This window comes from Bemisia tabaci, chromosome 2 (assembly GCF_918797505.1).
Source record: "Bemisia tabaci chromosome 2, PGI_BMITA_v3".
In the NCBI taxonomy this organism is placed as follows: domain Eukaryota; kingdom Metazoa; phylum Arthropoda; class Insecta; order Hemiptera; family Aleyrodidae; genus Bemisia; species Bemisia tabaci.
This window is the reverse complement of record NC_092794.1, coordinates 56459791-56477935: the sequence shown is the minus strand read 5'-3', so window position 1 is coordinate 56477935 and position 18145 is coordinate 56459791. Positions and strand designations below refer to the sequence as shown.

At 41.3% G+C, this 18145-nt stretch overlaps 1 protein-coding gene across 7 annotated transcripts in view; it reads left to right on the top strand.

Moving 5' to 3' along the window:
• LOC109034236 (uncharacterized) overlaps positions 1–18145 on the top strand; it is a 151323-nt gene that overhangs the window by 86907 nt on the left and 46271 nt on the right. The window lies entirely within an intron of this gene.

Below are 18145 nucleotides of genomic sequence, written 5' to 3'. Positions count from 1 at the left end.
AGATACGCGGTTTTGAATCTTGGTCATCGATAATATACACTCATAAATGTGCATATGAACACCTACGGGGAATTACGTCTGCGCAAAAGGACTAAAAAGAAGGTTATACATTATTGCCAATAGGGAAATATGGCAACTTCTAAAGGCACATGCAGCGTTTTTCCTTTGCACAGCAGTATACTACCACGCTAAGGAAAAACACCGTATACAACATCAGGTGTTGCCAAATTTCTTTTGATAAAATAGAAGAGAAATTTGTACATATTTTTCTTCCAATTTTTCAGAAAACGTTGTTCGTTATTTTATCTTAAATATTTGAAAATTTCAAGGCGAAATATGCCTAGCTTACCTCCAAAATAAATGTTTAAACAGACGACATTTGGCAACATTTGAATGTTCATACGGCGCTTTCCCTTACCACGGAGTATACCTAGTGCTGGGGTAGCTTTTTGAATTATGCGGTTAAGATGAGGGAGAATGAAGAACTCTCCGGTGGACGAATTCAATCTACGATCCGGCGCCGAAACAATTTTGAAAAACGCAATTTCTCGCGCATTATTCCGCCAATTTCGATGCTCCGGAATTGAATCCTAATGAGCCGTCAATCCTTGACTCGGTTCCCTGGCGGAGCAAGAGCAACAGCCGCGCCGGGATCCGGGAGCGAGTTACGGAGAGCAGCGAGTTTTCTTTCATCTTCGATACCCGGAAAACGGAAAACGGGAAACGGCTACAAAGGACGAGGGCCCCTTCCCAAGAGAACGTATGCCAATTTGCTCCCTGTGCCCTCTGTTTCTTAATTGTACGTGCGTCAAATCCGTGCGCCTCGCCGGTGAAGAGTCGTGCCCTTTTTCTGCCGCCGCACAGTGGATCGAGTCAATAGGAGAGGTTGGGCAAAAGTAGGAAACTTTAAACGCTTATAAATCCGTACATTCAAATTTCTGAGGTTCTGAAGGTGGTTCCATTGGTTTCCTCGTGAATTGCGTAAATGCTTCACGCACCGCGTCAAACACAGTGCGGTCAGCAGCGGTCGACGTGAAACGCATAGCGCCTACAAGACTGCATGAATACTTCACGCATTGCGCCAAACACAGTGCGGTCAGCAGCGGTCGACGTGAAACGCATAGCGCCTACAAGACTGCATGAATACTTCACGCATTGCGCCAAACACAGTGCGGTCAGCGCGGCGGCGGAAGTCAAAATTATTAAACCAAATTTATGTTTGTTCTTTCATATTTTTTTTTGTTAATTCCTCATAAATGGGAGGCCTTGTCCACACAGGGATAGGTTTACGGAACTTAATCGTCGCGCAAAGTTTTGTGAACTTTTGCTGGTAGTGTTGACAGGGCTTTCGCAAAAATGTGTCCAACACAAGTAAACGCGTCTTATGCACCTCTCCTCCTCCGGCACGTTCACTTGATGGTTTTCATTGATGTTTCAAAACGAATGAGAGGGAGCCGACAAAATACATAAGGCCCATGAGCGGCAAGTAGGTAAATCCGGCCCTGATTTAAAAGGCCCCAAAGTCTACATTGTGAAGGAACTGAGATGTAACATACCACTAAATTGCAATTTTTGAACCATATCCAAGTAAATAAAACGAAACCGGCTAAAACGAAGTTTTTGGGAGTCTACAAGGTATTTACCCGGATTTAATTGAGAAATTTATGATTTGCTTTTTTCCACATTCACTGTATCTTCAAAAATGAAAATCATTTAATTACGACATTAGAGTGTTAGGATAAAAAAAAAAAAAAAAAACTCATCAGAGTAGTGGTACAGAAATCTCATACCTATATTTTTTTTCACATTAAGAACCATACTGCCGAACTCCATCAAAAATATTGATGAGCTGCAGGTCGTTACGTCATTTCTGATTCCTACTGACCTCGCCCCGTGACCTTGAGATTTTGACGACAGTACAGATATAGAGTAAACAGAGCTATATGTGGTTTTCATAATTTCTGCATACATACAAGCCCCTTTTACAGCGCACCCGGGCGCTCTGCGACACTTAATCGCCATTCTTGTCTATTGGCCCAGAGGTCATCTGGTAAATGCCATTATGTAATTTCATCTCGAATGCCACCTATCCACGATTTTGCTGGACGTTCCCTACGTCTCCTCCCGGGAGGAACCCAATCCAGTCCCTTCTTAGGCAATCTGTCATCCGCCATTCGCTGAACATGACCATACCAGACAAGCTGATCGGTCATAATTTCATGCACGATGTCTCGCTCGGCGTTCATTATTATTTCACTAACTCTTTCGTTCCTTCTCGAGATTCCGACTGATCTTCGCCAAAAATCCATCTCAGTTGCCTTGAGAAAAATTCATAATTTCTGCCAATCTATAATTTGGCATATGTTTCAATCGTTTTTTTTTTTCATGACCGACGTCACGCTTAGCGGGAGACCTCATACGACTGTCAAATAAAGATAACGTTACTCCAATTTATTCCCGTGCAGATTTACGTCGTTTCTGTGAGACACGGCAGAAGATAAATCAAAGTAAAGCGTTTCAAGAGGCCACGCCTGGCAGAAAAACCGTACTTGCAGGCGGTTTACACTGAATAAACGTTGTTTTTTCTCGTTAAAGCGTCGAGCAGAACAAGCGTCGCTAACGAGAGGAAGCATGCGACTTCCTCTGTCTATTCACATCGGTTAATATACGACAAACGAGTCGTGCAGCTCCTACACAGAGAGAAAACTCAACACAAAAGTTTGGTTATCACGGGAAGTGAAACACAAAATAACCCAAGCCCTCGGTTGAGTTAGGGATTTCCCATAGTCTCTCCATTGTTTTCTGCTCTAAATTCACCGTAAACTGAGCCAAAATTAACACAAAATTTGGGTTGGCTAATGTTTCACGTTCTATATTGACCAAAAGTAACACAAGAACAAGGATATTTTTCTCTGTGGATATCTGGACGTATCATGCTAAAAGATACTACAGCACGGCCGTGCTAAGGAAAAATGCAGTATGAACATTCGAGAGTTGCCAAATTTCCTTCATTAAAATGTTTATTTTTAAGGAAATTTATGAACGTTTTTCCCTCGAATTTTTAGGAACTTTTGGTGAAATTGCGATCAAAAGTATCTGAAACATTGGAATAAAAATATTCATAAGTTCACCGGGAAAGTAGTGCTTTATCAAAGGAAATTTGGCATCGCCTGAAGGTTCATACGGCGTTTTTTTCTTAGCACGGCAGAGTTCAGCCTAGATTTTTCGCGATTTTTTAGTCGTTTTTACCATGAAGTGGAAGGAAAAGGGGTCAATCTATGTAACTCTAAGAAAACTTCTCTTTAAACGAATGGAAAAATTGCAGCCGAAAACCGTGGTGCGCAAATCTGAATATCCTCTAAATATGATATTCGCCAAAATAACTTACTTTAAGGTGATTCGATGGACGTCATATTTGGTGTCAGAATGACATGGGATATACAGCATCCATTGTTCCCATGTTTTCAGATACTGGCATGATTATCGAATTTTGAGATCGCATTTCTGTTGTTATGAGGCTAAAAAATTTATCTGCCTATATACTATGCCTATATACTTACTTATACTATACCTTATACTATATACTATACTTACTATGCCTATATACTATCCTATATACTATATACTATGCGAGTATAAATATTAAAGCCTAAACAGAGCGGAGCGGCGTGCTGCCAGAGCGCGAGAGGCTCATTGGCGCCTACAAACCTAAGTGGATACTTCACGCATTGACGAACAAATTCAACGTAAAAAAGGCACTGTTTTGGAGGGGAAATATAGCATTCGAGTGCTGTTTTGATATCGGTGTCGAGCGCGATGTTTCCTCTCTCAGAAATCCCTGCCTATTTATTACGTTGAATTTGTTTTTTGGTAAGTGAATTCTTTAGTCTTGTGACAACAGAATTGCGATCTCAAAAGTCGATTAATATCGCACTTATCAATTCCCACTTCCTTTTACATGAAAAAGTCGATCGCACAATCTAGTAGTTACATGCCTACTTTTTATGGACACTTTTCTGCAAAGCTCCTGTGTTGCACTTCACCAACTTTTCTCCTTTTTTTTCACTGCGTCAACTTCAGTTTCCCTTATCCTCCGCTCCCTCTATCATAAAGCCACTTCATCTGGCACACTCTGCAAGCAGCTCACTTCGCAGTAAATATTTCCGGTGAACGGCACCGGAAAGCAAAGTAACAATGACACCGGATTGATTAAAATTGAGTATGACTTGAGTGGAATCGGTACGATAAACTCGTGTAGCAAAGCGCTAAAGGGTTCAAGGGTGGAGCAGAGGGGGCGGGAGAAGAGGTTTCAAGATTTACGAGGTGGCCAGCAGCAGAGCACGGCTGAATATCGCGAGAAGAGGGGGATGAGCGGCAGGGCTGCAGAGAGCGGATTAATTTGGGATTTCAGCGAAATTGAGTGGATGTTAACAGACGCTTAACAGCGTGTGCATGAGTTAAAATATAATATTAGTCACGTTGTCAAGCTAGCCTTGGAGTTTGCACGAAGATTCCGCGAAGTTTTCGGGGGAAATAAACTTTCAAGAGTCGGGTCTCAATTTTAAATCGAGGCGCGCTTATTGCACTTACGTTCATCGACTCTGAGATACGTATCGCAAATCTATTAACATGTGGCTTGATTGCGGGGTTTCAAAATTTGTCATCCTTTTTTTCAAACAAACAAACATTAAGGTGATTCGATGACCGCCATATTTTGTATCAGAACGGCATGCGATATATCGCATCAATTGGTTCCATTTTTTCAGCTTCTCGTCATTTTTCTCCAATTTTGAGATCGCAATTCTGTTTTCAGGAGACTAAAGCACTCACTTACCAATTTTAACAAAAAAATTCAACGTAATAAAGGCGTGGTTTTTTTAGAGAGAATAAAACATTGCATTTGATACTGATATCGAAACTGCACTCAAATGCGATATTTTCTCTCTAAAAACAAAACACCCTTTATTACGTTGAATTTTTTTGTTAAAATATTGGTAAGTGAGTGCTTTAGTCTCCTAACAACAGAATTGCGATCTCAAAATTGGAGAAAAATGACCAGTAGCTGAAAGAATGGAACCAATTGATGCGATATATCGCATGTCGTTCTGACACAAAATATGGCGTCCATCGAATCACCTTAACATTAATAATTACAAAAATGTCATTAAATATTCCTCGCCATATAAAAATTCCCCCCAAAAAGAAAATAATATATATAATAATTTAAGTGAGACTTTGTGACGTCGGAAATCGCGATAAAAATTCTATTAAAAGCGCGCGGTTTATAGTTTACCTCTCGATTCATTTCAACGTGCTTCGTGACGTTGCAAATTCCTCACAACTTTTAACTCCAATACCAAAAATCTAACAACTACGCTTTTGCAAAATTTAATCAAACCTGATTTTTAACTCGAAATCTTTCTTTAAAAAAACCTCAAAAATGTGGGTGCAAAAAAATTTTACTTCTTCTCTCGTGTTTTATTTTTTATTTTTTTCCGTTTTGTAAAAATAAATTTACAACAAGAATTGTGAGCCAGATAGATAAAGGTCATGCTATTCCTATTATTTAGGGTTGCATGTATAGGATTTACTAATTACCGACTAGAGATATCAATTACCTCTAATATTTCTCCAAGTTCTTTCGAAAAATTATACTCCTCAGAATTTTCCACATTTTCGTCGATTTTTCCATCCCTCGAGTAATTACTCGCTCATTATTGTGTGCACAGATAAAAGTAAAGTAGGCATGCCTTTTTTTTTGTTTGGAGGAGAGCTAATCTTAAAATACTTCGCGCAATAAAAGAAATTATAAAACCGAATAATCTGTCTACCGAATTTTTTCCCTTAAAACTTTCCTGACTTGAAGTATTTTTAGTATCGTAAGTATGCCATGAAGGTTTTGAATGCATGTACGGAACTGTGAAAGGATTTTTAAGCTACGGAACCTTAGGCGCGTCTGGACGCGGCGTCCTGGACGCCGGCGGAAAATGCTGCTACCGAGTGGAGGGCGAGAAGACGCTCACATTTTGGAGCACGGCACCTTAGGAGCGGAATCTGTGGATTTTTTCCGCTCCGTCCGCCGTCAATTTCTCGAATTTTCGTTGATCGGACTGTATGCTCTGGGCCGCGAAAATGGCTGTACGCGCTTTTTTTTAGGAGGGTGTGGATTCGATCGACAAAAATCGACCGAAAAATAAAAACGTGAATCGATCGACACCAATCGATGGACAAATTACTAAAAAACGGGTGTCGATTCGATCGACAAAAAATGTGGATCGATAGACGAGAAATGATTGACAATTACAAGGAAAACCGGTATCTAGTCAATCGACATGAATCGATCGAAAAACCAAAACGTGAACCAATCGACGTAATTCGATCGATTCACGGGTTTGTCGATCGATTCACGGGTTTGTCGATCAACTCACAGGTTTGTCGATCGACTCATAGGTTTGTCGATCGATTCGCAGGTTTGTCGATCGACTCATAGGTTTGTCGATCGATTCACAGGTTTGTCGATAGACTCGCAGGTTTGTCGATCTATCCACGACTTTTGTCGATTGATTCACGGGTGGGTCGGTTGATCCACGGCTCTTGTCGATCGATTCACGGAATTTTCGATCGATTTGTGGCTTTTGTCGATCAATTCACGGCCTTTGTGATCGATTCGTGGGTTTGTCGAACTAAACACATTCAAAAATCGGTAGGAAAGGCAGCGGACTGAGCGGAATTTCTCGGCGTCTTCGCTCCGATCTGTTCGCGACAGATCGGAGCGTCCTCGATCGGCGTTCTCCGCAGCGTCTCTTCGCCGCTAAGGTGCCGTCCCCGCGCAAAAATCATTAGACAGATTTATCGGCGTCTGGACGCCGCGTCCAGACGCGCCTAAGGTTCCGTACCTTTACAAAGCAGGATAATAACAAGGCGCATCTTAAAACTTCAGCCCTCTCACGACATTTGTTGGAGCTTTCTCATTAGAGAGATGCGGTCCATTGTAATTTCTCGGTTTAAAATCTGATTCGTCTGAAAAAAGCTCTCTTTACACCCTCTGACGGTATTCTCATGTGTTGGTCTCCCTCGGATTTTCGCTCATCCTTGGCAAGAATGTACTCTATCGTAGATTAAATCGAAGCAATAAAATAAGAAGACGCTCCAAAGTAGTCTGAAAATTTTTATATCATCTCACGAGTCTCGGATGCTCTTTTTGGCCGAAGAATTCGCTCATTTCGTCGCTGGGCATCCCGAGAACCAATGTTAGTACACTGCTCAATACTCAAGTTTATGAATTTTAGCTTCTTATCGTGTTTGCAGCCAACTTGCACGTTGGACACGACTCACGAGGATCCGTGCTCTAGGTTCATAAAATCGGATGACATTCCCGGACTGTTAACATTTCATCCAACTTTCTCTTGCCGTTAAGTACAATTTAGGGAGATCAGTAAATCTGTCCTCTGGCCAAAATCAAGCTCTCGACTCCGCCGTTAGGTCGTTGAAATTCCAGCCGTTGAGAAAGAATTTAGTGGGTTACTTATTTTCTTTAAATAAGACTGCCGGTACTAAGGAAAAACGCCGTATGAGCATTGCGAGTTCACGCCTCGCGCCATAGCGCCTTCAATTTTGCAGATGCAACACGGACATCCATCAAGCACGAATAGTTGTATCTCTGCGCCTTCGTGAACTCGCGTCCTTTCCTTTGCTCTATTTCCATATTCTGCCGTGTTAAGGAAGAACGCCGTATAAACCCTTAGGCGTTGCCAAATTTCCTCTGGCGAATCACTAATTTTCGGGAAAATTTGTAAATATTATCCCTCCAATTTTTCAGGTAATTTTGGTCGCAATTTTACTTATAGTTCTTGAAAATTTCTGGGAAAGATATCCATAACTTTCCTCAAAAATAAACATTTTATCGAAGGAAATTTGGCAACTCTCGAGTGTTCATACGACGTTCTTCCTTAGCATTGTAGCATAGTGACCCTTCCTCGGAGGAAAGGACCTTAAAGTCGAAACATTGAAAGTTTGCGGATGATGGTACAGCCGGTATATCGACTATGTAAGTCGACATAACTCGGTTTGTGACGTCGCAGACTTCCTATCATTCTTTATTTTTTAAACGGAAAACTACTCAACGGCAATTCTTTAAAACTGCCGTGATTTTTCTTCTCTGTGGGAAGAAAATTCTGCAAAAATTTCAAAGAACGATGTCAATTTGTTCTCCTTTAAAAAAATAACATAGAGGCGGAAATTTTCAGACACCGCAAATGAGTTATGTGATTGCCGACCTACACCGTCGATACGGAAAAGTACCTATTTTACGATATTTTTTGCAGAAATAACACCTGTAGAGTCCGAACAAATCCGTATTAGCGTCTCTTAGTGATACAGGAGACAGCACCCTCAATGAGTCGAGTTACGAAAGAAACCAAACGCGGAATTTGGCCTAGAACGACGCGACTTAGAGAGGAATGACAACGAGGACTTGAGATGAAAAGGAGAAGCCCTCGGCGCGACGATCGGCATGTAACACATATTAGCGCCTACAAGATTGCACGAATACTTCACGCATTGCATCAAACACGGTGCGATCATTGCGGTCAGCGTGAAACGGATAGCGCCTACAAGAATGCTTGAATACTTCACGCATTGAGCCAAACACAGTGCGGTCAGCGTGAAACGCATAGCGCCTACAAGACTGCGTGAATACTTCACGCATTGCGTCCAACACGGTGCGGTCTGCGCGGCGCGGCGGCGGAAGTTAAAATCATTGAACCACAATTATGTTTGTTCTTTCATAATTTTTTCGTTCATTTCTTATGAATGGAAGGCCTTATTCACACAGAGATAGGTTTACGGAACTTAACTTTCTCGCAAGGTTTCGTGAACTTTACCTAGTAGTGTTGACAGGGCTTTCCCAAAAATGTGCTCAACACGAGTAAATGCGTCTTATGCACCCCTCCCCCGCTGGCACGTTCATTTGATGGTTTTTATCGAGTTTCAAAACGAATGAGAGGGGGGCGGCAAGTAGGTGAATCCGGCCCTGTACGGGCGTATAAGTACAAAAGCTCATGAGCTCTGGATTTCGCTGATTACGCAAGAAGCTAGGGCTCATCAGTTTTTGGACTGACGCCCGTCTAACAGAAACCAATTCAATTATTCTTCAGGATGCAGGCGGAAATATTCCGAAAGAACCTGGAAAAATGAGTTTACGATCAAACTCGGCAAAAATCGTCATACTGATATTTTTGATGTCGTGGACTGAAGTACCTCTGACGGTTGACAGCTATAAATAAATAATAATTTGAAAAAAAGATATGCACCGAGCACTCGATTATTCAGCTCTTCATTATCCATCGCTTCCGCTTTTGCAGGGCTACACGCTGTTTTGATCATCCGACGTTTTGCATATCCTACTCTAATGGATGCCAAAATTCAGAGAATTCTTGTACGTTTTGAGCTATGGACGAACCATCACCAGAGTTCCATTAGAAACAAATGGAAAATAATTAATTGAGCTGAACTGATGAAATATAGAATTGAAAATGCTATCCTATCTCGAAATTGGTATCGATTGCAGTAAAAAAAGCAAATATACTAACTGGATTTTTCGGGAGCTGTCGATCTATTGCTCATTTTGCATTGTAAGGATGATGGTTGTCTAGAGTTGTGATTGGATTGCATTTTGCAATAAGGAACCAATATCTCTGGCTCTTCCATAAAAACACCTTTCTGTGTAGGGAAACCAATGCCATGTATGTCGTTTGTAAAATGAGCCAGAAATAGTGGTTCCTTATTGCAAAATGTGGTCCAATTTGCGTTTTCTCAAAACCTCTTTTAGTTAATATAAACTTCAAATCTCAATGGCTCCGGTTAGATTGGGGGTTTTCGGTGTTTTTCGTCCCTACATGGGTGATTTCCCAAACGAAAGCACGTATGTAATTTCTAATTGTAATTAATTAAAACCATTCTAAGGTTGCCAAATTAACTTAAAAATAGCATTTTTTTTCAAAAACATGACTGAGCAGTTTTGTCCACGATTTCATAGATTTTTGGGAGTATAATCAGAGGGAAAATCGATTAAATTCCCAGAAAGAAACGCTGAAAAATTTCTTTGCGAAAAATTTACCGGTGGAAATTTTGTTAAGAGGGTTCGTTCTGCGTTCTATGAACAATAATGATACATGTATAGTCGTATAGAACACCTCCCCACTTTGGTTTATCGATTTAAAGATTTTTCGAATTCACTAAAAATAAAAAATAAATTAAGTTTCTACTCTGAGCGCCCTTATTCCGTCGATATAGACAAATCGTCCGTTTCGGGCTCATAAGTGAAAGCTCCGAATGAATGAACCGTTGCTTCACCAACCGGACCTATACGACTACCTAAGAGCTACAACTTCTAAACCTGGAACTTACGGGCACGGAGCCCGGAATGTACTTACGGTATGTCTACATAGCCCGTAAACACAAGGCCCTGGCAACACGAGCGCAGTTCGCGGAACTTATTCCTCGAACTTCTCAGTTCCCGGAACTTATTCCTTGAAACGAGGCATGCTGTCCACACGAATTTGCCCGAACTGGAACCGGAACTTTAATAAAACTATATAATTATCGCAAAATAATAGATTATTACGGCCGCCAAAGTAACAAAAATAAATGTCAAGACATGTAAAGGACGTAAAAAACAAAAACAAACAAATTCACATCAAAAGAAACATATATAGAAGCTCGGAGTACGGGGAAGTTCCGGGTTTTGGAGGAATAAGTTTTTAGCTCAGCTAAAACTTGTTCCGGGAACAAGTTCCTCGGAATAAGTTCCGCGAACCGCGCTCGTGTGGACAAGGCCCAACGTTGAGAACTCTTTTTCCAGTGTTGAGCATCCTTTTCCTGTAGACGGATTGATTCTGGCATGATGCTTCACTTATTTATCCGGGCTCCGGACCCGGCGTGAAAATCGGAACACGCCTGGGTTGCTCTCAACAGTTGGCAATAGCGGGAAGCCATTCGCGAAGCAGGAAACGAAAACGCTCGAGGCAACACAATGGTAATTGACTCCGTTAGCTCAACGCAGCAAATGATTTTGACGTTCCTACCCCTCCGCGGTCCGCCAGCGGAGAGCCCACCTTTACAACCCCCTCCGAACCTTTTCACCTGAGCGGGATACAGAACCCGCCACTCCTCACAGTGGTATTTCCATAGAGTTAATCAAAAAGAATGATAAGCCCATGATGAGCCGAAGATAAGCCGTAGCTCGAAACGAGTCTGCCGTCAAAAAAGAAATTCGTCGCAAGTGAGTCAATAATATTTTTTTTTCTTTTTTTTACCAATTTTAATTACGTGACTTGTGCGGTTTTAGCTCCATCATTTTATATGGGGAAGAACCATATCTTCTCGAACGCAATTCATAAGGCTGCTACTGGAGAAGCAGGTCAATTTCACTGAGCACAAAGTCGCATTTTGATGGTTTAAGCGTGCAGATTAACACACCAAATAAAATCCGGCCGCGGGAGCCGTACTTACGGGCTATTTAGACATACCGTCCGTGTTCCCGTTCCGGGTGTAGCACCCGGAACAGTCGCAGCTACTGCTCTAGCACCAGGAACTTTCTGCCTCTGAGCCCGGAACGGACGGTATGTTTATACATCCCGTAACTTTTTTTTCAGTGCTAAAAATGTACGAACTGTATAAACATACCGTCCGTTGCAGCTCAGGAGCCGACAGTTCCGGTGGGTAGAGCGGGGTTTCCTAGCCTCGACTGCTCCAGGTTCATTGGCCGGAGCAAAGGGTGCCACTCCTGGAACTTTGGACCTCTGAACCCGGAACGAACAGTATGTCTAGGTAGAACCGAATCAATTCAAATAAGGAACTGAGGGTATAGTTGGTCTTTTTATTAGTGAAATCAGTTCAGAGAAAGGAGCAAACTGCGTTATGATGCTTGAGGATGCTTTGACATGAGAGTTTTTAAAAACTTCCTTAGTAGGATATTGGATGTATTAAAAAAAAAAAGTTATTCTTAGATTTTATCAACATTAATGCCTTGTCTCCGAGGGACGTTTCATGGAATTTTCCCCAAGTTCGAATCTCAGGAATGGAATTTCATGGCTTCTTTCCCGTTAAACAAAACAGCAACATTTCTTCTTCTTCTCTCCAAGTCGCTCTGAGGACTCCACAACGACTCTACTTGGTACTCTAATAAGTGTTAACTAACTCAACATAAGAGCTAAAAAAATTCCTACCTTGTACATTTTAACAATTTTTCGTTTTTTTTAAGGTCCAGATTTAACAGTCAATACTACCAGAGTTCGTGAAATCGAGCACCTCTCGGCGACAAATAGTTTTGGCCAGCTTTTGAGGTGGAATACCTCAGTGTGCGTTGTCGCGTCGTCTCTGGAATCCGTAATTTGCCCGGCAAAAAACAGAGCGGCTTTTTGCGTCGGGTCCCGATCTGCGGTTTGCGTGCTATGTGTGGCGGCCTTTGCTCGTCTTTGATGGCGCGACGTCAAAAGTCGACCGGGTCGGAAAATCGGGCGACTCGATTTCTTTGAAGCGCCTCTCGTCTCTTTGTCGAGTCACTTATCGGCTCTGCGGTCATCAGACTAACGTCATTACACGCGAGCTCCGACGATATTGTCAACGTAACGTCGCCCTTGCAAAATCTCACGCAAAGACAAAATATTATAGAGACGCCCGAAGTAATGCGATCGCGACGAGGCGAAAGTTCAGTTCGGAGGTCAACACTCCTTTCCAAATAACGATGATCGATGAGCAACTTGTTGAACATTTTGTCGCCCCTCTGGTTTATGGGCGTATCACAATTCCTACGTGAGCCTTGTTTTACATATAAATCCGTGCTCTCTGGGGCTCATGTGGAAATCGAGATACACCCTTACGTCAGAGGAGCGACGATATTTAATCCGCCTGATGTTAGTAGTGCGGGCCATACCATACGTTACCTCTGATTTCGCGTTAATGGTCAAAGAGCACATGCTCGATCACTCCACGCGATCATCTTCTTTCTCCGAAAGTTTGGCTATACTGCCGTCCAGTGGCGTGGCGTGCTTTGCGATATATCGATTGATATGCCACTCAAACCTATGAAAAAAGATCGATTACCAGGGTGTTCGCAGCGAACACCTTAGTAATCGATTCTTTACCATAGCTTCAAATGGCGAGATATCGATAATCGATCATTCACGCTACGCCACTGCTGCCGTCCACAGCAAGAGCGTCGTAACTCCATTAAAAATGTTTTATTTTTCTTCCACACATACTGCTCTGATACAAGTAAATCCGAGTGCGACAAGACTTCATTTTTATAATTTCGAGTTTCAAATGGTATGCCAAAATCGACCTGGAAGTATGAAGGATTATAATATTTGCTAGTTTTCTCGTAAAATAGTATTTTCTTAGAAAAATATCGAAAAGATGTCGAATGGAGATACGGCGTTTTTACTTTGGACGGTAGTATATTCTGCCGAATTCATTACTTGCCCTAATGGCATAAAGCAGTGAACATATTGAAATAAAATTGAGATTTAATGCGATACTCAACATCTATTGGTCGATATATGTCGATTTTAAACGATCGGCAAGATAAGATGCATGTATATTAGAAAGATAGGCAATTTGCAATGCAAGGAAAATTTCAACTTACTGTCCCTAAATTGGACGTATTTATGCGAAAAGGAGATATGTGGAAGTGGAAAGATGGGGTGTGCTCGTTAGTGGTCGGGCCATAAGAATGAATGGGGAATAATTGTGCGCCAGTGACGTCAGCGGCAATGAGTGCGCACTCTAACGACGGGGAGATGGTCGTCGGGGCGCTGTAACTCGTGAGCCCTGTGCACAAGGCTCTCTTGCCATGCCCGCGGCTCATGAGTTAGCATATTTTGGCGTTTAGCTCCTTTTGATTTAATGTCAAATCCCGCTTCTCAATTTTCTAAAAAGGAGCTATATCCACTTTTACATTGTTTCTTATGACCCAACTAACGAGCACACCCCATCTTTCCACTTGCACATATCTCCTTTTAGCATAAATACGTCCAATTACTTAACGCTCTGAGGGGAGGGGGAGAGGCCCAAGGACAGCGTTACGCCATTTTGTTTTTAGGTGTTCACGGATAAGGATCTACGTCACAAAAGCGTTACAAGGGGGCAGGGGGGTCAAGAATGCCGAAAAAGTGCATTACGTGACTTAATGACGGACCCTTATTTCAATTTGATTGCAATAAATTTCAATAGGAGGTGTCCGTTCAATTAGGAGATAGGCAACACATGCAACACAAAATGGGACCATATTATTTTACCATGAAACTGTAATTGCATTTTTAGAGAAAATTCAACTTTACTGAGAAAATTGGCGCTTTTGATATTGTTTTAAGACGATTCTGTGAACACTATTGAAAATGTAATGGGTATCATGAATAGATTTTGGCCTTCATGATACTTGCGTTTAAGCCCCTCGATCTTTGGAGTTTAACATGACCAAAGAAGCCGTCAAATGTTTCTCACCGTTGCCGGACTTGGCGTTTGTGGTACGCACCTTCAACTAATTTGAAAGTGTTTCAAAGCATTCGATGATTTTAATTTGACAAAAACTATACTATTTCATTTGTCGGAATATCTGAAGAACCTAAAGGCATCAATAACTAAATTGCGATAAAATAATGATGTATTAGCCTCAGCAGAGGGAAATTTTGGGTACCGCACTGAAAAAAAAAAACTCGGTGTATTTACTGAGAAAAGGGTAAAATTACCAAGAAATCAGGGTTCTATTTGATCCCAGTTTTTCTTTGGTAAAATTACCATTTATGGATTATTGATTTTCTCGGTAATTTTACTGGACCCCGGTAAAAACGCCAATATTTTTTATCGACCGTGGTAGAATTACCGAGATAAAATGGCAAAGTTACCGGGAATTGATTACCAATGTAAGTGGTATTCTTACCTGAAAAAAACAGTAAATAATACCGGTTTTTACGTAAACTTATCAGTCTGTCTTGGTAAAATTACCAATAATTGGTAAAAAAGTGAGATGGGAAAGGTACCAACGGACCTTGGTAAAAACGCCGATAATTTTTTTTCAGTGCGATTCCCGCAAAACATGACCAACTCTCACCGGCAAAATCAACAGGTTCGAATCACGCACCATAAAAAGGCAGTTTCTCGCGATCGAAAGTTGGAGTCGCACGTGATCGATTTGTGGCGTGGAGGCGGGAAGCGAAACTTGGCTCACGTGACTGAAAGCGGAAACGGAAGAAAAACTATGAAGTGGAGTGGTTCGTGTAAAATTAATTCTGAAACATTAGAGCATCCGCGCCCTTCCATCCCTTGACCTCGCCCCCCGCACCCTCCGAGCAGACGAACATGAATTTACGGTGCCCAGATGGAAACGCTCAATGCTGCAAATGCTAAAATAATCTGCATCTTTTCCCATTGCCGCATTGAGCCATCTCGGCGCACTGTGGTCCAGGACCCGGATTTTTCTGGACCGAGGGAACCGAATAATTTGTATTATATTTGAACATAGTGCATGATGAGAATCACTGTAACACCAATTAAGATTGGAGAGGTTTGAATGTTAAAAACCACAAAGCCAAGGTGTTATTTTGAGAATACTTTATGGTCATTATCAAGGCAAAACTACAAAAAGCGAAAGTCATAGGCAAGGCAAAACTACTGGCAATAAGCTACTATAGTAGCTATATCTATAGTACTATAGTAGCTTACTGCCAGTAGTTTTGCCTTGCCTATGACTTTCGCTTTTTGTAGTTTTGCTGCCTTGATAATGACCATACGGGTCGAAAAGCTTCGGCAATGATTTAATAAAATAGTATTCTCAAATTGTGTATTTCTCTTTGTGGTTCTTCACATTCAAACCTTTCGAATAATTTGTAGGCGAGAAGGGGGGAAATTAAAGGGATAAGAGCCAGAGGGGCTTAAAAGTAATTGTCCTGCGACGTTGCAAAGTTTTACCTCACAATATTATTTCTTTGTTTATTGTCGGGTGCATGTCTTGTACATATTAATAATTCGAGCAAATGCACTGAAAAAAACCACATTGGATCTTGAGTCCAGACTCTTGAAAACATCGACAAGAAAAAATGCTATTGATTCAATCAGATTTAAGCTTAGATCAAGAACCGAGCCTCTTAATTTAAGCGGATTTCCTTTTGATTTAAGCTTAAATCTGATTGAATCAAGAGTCCATTTTCTTGTCAATGTTTTCAAGAGTCTGGACTCTAGATCCAATGTGTGTTTTTCCAATTTGGTTGTCTATTGACACAAAGAAAATTTCTATCCATTCTTGAGTGAACAGAAAAATCGCACCAATGAACCTTTGCAACGTTATTACTCGTTAAAATTAAAACCCTCTGGCTCTCACCCGGGTTGAGTGAAAATTTCCCCTTTGATCAAGGTGGGCGTGAATGAATATCTTCCGTATCAGAATTCTTTCTCAATGTTACAAACTATTTTTTCGGGCACTGGGGACTATCGAAAGCATGAAAACCAAAAGGGGTGAATTTCTTTGCGATGTTGCATTATTTTACTCGACCATTATTAATGTATTTACTCTACGGCGATGAGGCCGTTCTATGCTTCCATCAGAGGCGGATCCAACAATTTGGCAACATCGGATTGCCTCCATTTAAACCTACGCTAAATAATCGATTCAAGTCGGAGCACCTGGTCCCTCTAAGAATCGATACATTTCCATAGGTTTGAACGGAGAAAAGACAATATTGCCAATTTTCTGGATCCGCCAATGGCTGCCATATTTTCGCTCGACTCGGGAGAAAAGTTAAAAAAAGAGGCACGTTTGCGTCGTTCCTATCTTCGGCTGTGTTGTTCAAGTAACCCTAGAAGCACCACTACACATGAAACAAACGGAATCAACCACAATACTGCCATGCTAAAGGAAAAACGCCGTATGAACATTTGAGAGTTGCCGAATTTCCTTCGATAAAATGTTTATTTTTGAAGAAATTTATGAGTATTTTTCCGAAAAATTTTCGAGAACGTTAGGTAAAATTGCAAACAAAATTATCCGGAAAACTGGAAGAAAAATATTTACAAATTTTCCCGAAAATTTGTGATTTACCAAAGGAAATTGGCAACGCCTAAGGGTTCATACGGCGTTCTTCCTTAGCACGGCAGAATATGGAAATAGAGGAAAGGAACGGACGCGAGTTAACGACGGCGCAGAGATACAACTATTCGTGCTTGATGAATGTCCGCGTTGCATCTGCAAAATTGAAGGCGCTATGGCGCGAGGCGTGAACTCGTAATGCTCTGCTATGTGCCGATAATAAGGTGTCGCTCAGATGCGGGAGAAGAATTTAAAAACCAGGCCCGATTACATCTGTTACCCTTGTGTTAGCACTCGATCTTTTTTTTCCAACTTAACGTCTGATTCTTCTTGAGTATTAGTAGTCTTCTTCTACATTAGTAGACGGACGCATATAACTAAAGCTCGTATTTACCGGCCCTGTACAAGCCGCTAAGCACGTATTTTTAGCAAGTCTCGGGTCAATTTTACCCGACTTGGGCATTCGAGGGTTAAAGGACGTTAAATTTGCTCCTCAAAACGTATAGATTTCATGGACCCCTAAGAATCAAGTGTTGTCGAGCTAAATTCGCTTTCCTAACTATAGTGCGTCACCATAGCGGGGTTCTTATGGATTTTGAAATATGAGCTTCCTCCTCATCCCCCTTCCAGAACTCCATTAACTTGACACTACGCCATGATTTGATTACACCCTTACAATAGGAAAAGGCCATCTTTCCATGGCATTTAACGCTGTTAACATCGCTAATTGACTAGAGCAGTTCAAGGAGGAGCTTCTTAATTTCTCTTGTGAGAAGCTCAGTGCAAATTAAGAGCGTAGTTTCACTGTCTGTTCAAGGGACAAGATCCTTAATTGACAATCCTTGGATTGAAATCAATAGATACTTGAAATCAATAGAGAATCGTGATCATAGACTCAGCAATAAGCGATTGCTAGAAAAATACGAGATAGTAGTGGTGATACGCTTTTTTACAAGAAATGCCCTATCTATAATTCTTTACAAAAGTGTATGGAACTATATTTTATAGTTTCAAGATTTTTATTTGTTTCACAGAGAGCGTTCCACTCTCTTAATTTTTCTCCTT